Source organism: Haliaeetus leucocephalus, unplaced genomic scaffold (assembly GCF_000737465.1).
Source record: "Haliaeetus leucocephalus isolate CR32 unplaced genomic scaffold, Haliaeetus_leucocephalus-4.0 Scaffold848, whole genome shotgun sequence".
Taxonomy (NCBI): domain Eukaryota; kingdom Metazoa; phylum Chordata; class Aves; order Accipitriformes; family Accipitridae; genus Haliaeetus; species Haliaeetus leucocephalus.
Genome location: NW_010973284.1, coordinates 14809419 through 14811246, shown reverse-complemented (window position 1 = coordinate 14811246; position 1828 = coordinate 14809419). Strand labels below are relative to the sequence as shown.

Sequence of the window (1828 nt, the reverse complement as noted above, 5' to 3'; positions counted from 1 at the left end):
TGGGGAAGTTGTGAAACTGGTTTTTCAGTCTAGGAGAGGCTCTGCAGGCTCGGGGCGGTAACGAGGGGCTCGGAACCGGCCGTCCAGACCTCGGGATTTTATTTTTCCTGCGTTTTATTTTGGAGACATGAAACCACCCAAAGAAAACACTCCAGACTGAGGACACTGGCCCGAATAATAGATCATTGAACTTTAGGACGCCTGTTAACTTCCTACACAAACATACTCAACTTTTGTCTCACTAATCTGCCCTTGATCAGCAGTTTAAATGCTAAAGCTTTGTTACTCAAAAAAAAAAAGTTTACCGACCATAGGAAAGCAGAAGAACGATGAAGTGCACCGCTCCGGCTGGAGTTACTCTGGCCGCCCCCAAAACTGCTACTAACGGCATTTTTCACTTTCTAATAAATGCTTTATGCAAGCAGGACAACCGAGAGATAATATAGGAATCAATTCATAAAGCTTACTCTAAACCGATTAATTTGTTGCCTTCAATCCAGAGTCCAACAAACTCCCGGTGTTCCTCTAGTCACTTATACTATAAAAAGATCAAGTTATTTACTGCCAATTAAGCAGCATGTTTTGTCTTTGTCCTTTGTAAGCCGTATGTGCTCATGCCGAGGCATCTGGCTATCTGCTAAGGACCTTCAGACTGATACCTCCAGAGCAGCGAGGACGAACTTTTCCTGCCACTGGCCCAACTCGGCTGCAGGAGGAAGAGAACTGAGGCCGATTTTAAACACACATTTCCTCAGAAAGAGTACCTGGAGGTATGTCCAGTGACCGCACAATAAACCAGAAGAACTGCACCAATTAAGCTGTAACAAAAACCCCGAGACTTTGGAAAGAAAACCACTCTAAAAGCCATTAGCATTGCATTTATCCGAACGCATCATATACCTTTATGTAAATTGATTTCTGATGCATTTGTTCAAGGAATTGCCTTTTGTTACAGTTTCCAGCTACAGCCTAAATGAATCTGCATTTCCTGCTCCGAGTCTTTAAACCGTTTCCCTACGCTTTAAATCACTTCGGATTTCTTAAAAGAAAGAAAAAGACTCCATGCCACCACCTTAGCCCGTCTTTGTCGAAGGCAAATATATATAAATACAAAACGGGAAACGTTATACTGAGAAAACCATCCAGTAACCCCATTAAGCTAAAGCTCTTAAGGACAAGCAATACCTTAATGCTGATTAAATCTAAAAAGATGAATCAAGAGGACTGACCAGAAAGTGACTCCCTTGATAACTAAGGACGGGCCCTCATCAAGTTTCATTTAGAGTTGGGGGGGGGGGGGAGCTTTTAACTTAAATAGGCTTACTCTAGTAATTACACAGCCAAGCAATTTAGGTCCTGGGATAGGAGTCAGTGAAATAGAAAGCAGAGCTGGACGCTAGAGGCAAAATACCCCCCCCTTTTAACAGCGTCTCTGGTGTTTTTTTTAATGGAGACCAAGGGAGGGACAAGCGGAGAGCTGGCAATTTGTAGTACAAAAATGGATGCTTAATTCATGTCTTGGTTTTAATTAGGTGATTCACCGGATTTCTCCTGGATTGAAACAAAAGACCGTGTGGGGGGCAGGAAGGGAACTGGAGAGGAGAGAAATAGAGAGCTCACTTTGATCTTTTCTGCCACTGTTTCAGAACAGTGTTTACTACGGGGGAAGCGGGTGCCCCAGCCGCCCGCCCCCCCCCTCCCCGCGTCCCCTCCATTCACAGCCGAGGCAGGCAGAGCCCTTTCCCGGCGGCAGCTGGAAAGGGGGGAAAGGAAAGCCGCCCCGAGCGGCGGCCGCCGCCAGGCTTTGTACGCGGGGGCCGCGACAATG

General features: G+C 46.0%; 1 protein-coding gene across 2 annotated transcripts in view; it reads right to left on the bottom strand.

Moving 5' to 3' along the window:
* The window catches only part of LMO4 (LIM domain only 4), a 15052-nt gene that overhangs the window by 12801 nt on the left and 423 nt on the right, over nucleotides 1-1828 (bottom strand). The window lies entirely within an intron of this gene.